The 1,137-nt window shown below is 43.8% G+C and overlaps 1 non-coding gene across 1 annotated transcript; it reads left to right on the top strand.

Annotated features, from left to right (window-relative positions):
• The first annotated feature begins 553 nt into the window (after window positions 1–553).
• Window positions 554–625, top strand: trnac-gca (transfer RNA cysteine (anticodon GCA)). The gene has a single exon. It is a non-coding gene; the product is annotated as a tRNA-Cys (tRNA).
• Window positions 626–1,137: the final 512 nt, after the last annotated feature.

Below are 1,137 nucleotides of genomic sequence, written 5' to 3'. Positions count from 1 at the left end.
ATGGATTATCTGGTCATTATCACATTGCTGTTTGTGGGAGCTTGCTGTGCGCAAATTGGCTGCCGCGTTTCCTACATTACAACAGTGACTGCACTCCAAAAAGTCTATGAAGCACTTTGGGATGTCCTGAAGTTGTGAAAAGCGCGATATAAATGCAAATTCTTTTTTTCTTATTCATTTGGGAAAATGGAATCATTACAAGAATGTTGTAGTCATTAGAACCTTGTGCTGTCACCTCTGGGCCTGGGATTATGAATCCAGCCTTTATGAATGGGATGAATGCATCCGATCATTGCTGTCTGCAATGGTCCTAAATGAAATGATTCAAGGGGCAACATTTCTGGTAGGTCAGGACAGAGAACAAATCTGGCTATAATTTGACACTAATTAGCAGTCTTACTCATGTTCTTTTTCAATATTACACAATTGCTTCAATAAGCAGTCTGGAAAATCGCCCCCGGGGCTCCCGTTTATAACGTCACACAGAAACAACAGGAGAACAGTTGCTTTAAGCTTCTGGTTCTGAAATTTGCTCCGGAGTGCTGCAGAATCTGGGGGTATAGCTCAGTGGTAGAGCATTTGACTGCAGATCAAGGAATCCCTGGTTAAAATCCAGTTGCCCCCTTTCCTTTTGAAGTGCTTTCTGTTGGGAGTCATACAGTAAGTCTGCCTCCCTTGCAATTGTGGGGTTGTTATTTAGTGGTGAATTATGTCTGCAGCCAAGGCTGGTGCAAACTACATTCATGCCACATGTGATAGTCACGTTGCTCCAGCTGGGAGTGGTGGCTGTTTGTTTTGGCAGTTCCGACAAATGTTGATATGCGCACATTACCTGGCTCATTTCTTTGGTTGTGGCCAAGTTTTACTTCCTGTACTTGTGGGGGTATAGCTCAGTGGTCGAGCATTTGACTGCACATCACCTAGGTCCTTAATTCAAATCCAGAGGCCTATTTTCTTTGAGATAATTGACAAAAGAACCAGAAGGGAAAGGAGCAGTATTGTTTTTATGCAGCCCAGTTATTATGATCTAGATCATCACCATAGGCAGTCCCTCGGAAGCGAGGAAGACTTGATTCCACTCCTAAAGTGCGTCCTTTGATGGCTGAACAGTCCAACACGAGAGCCATAGACCCTGTC

This window comes from Pristiophorus japonicus, chromosome 21 (genome assembly GCF_044704955.1).
Source record: "Pristiophorus japonicus isolate sPriJap1 chromosome 21, sPriJap1.hap1, whole genome shotgun sequence".
In the NCBI taxonomy this organism is placed as follows: domain Eukaryota; kingdom Metazoa; phylum Chordata; class Chondrichthyes; family Pristiophoridae; genus Pristiophorus; species Pristiophorus japonicus.
This window is presented reverse-complemented; position numbering and strand designations above follow the sequence as displayed.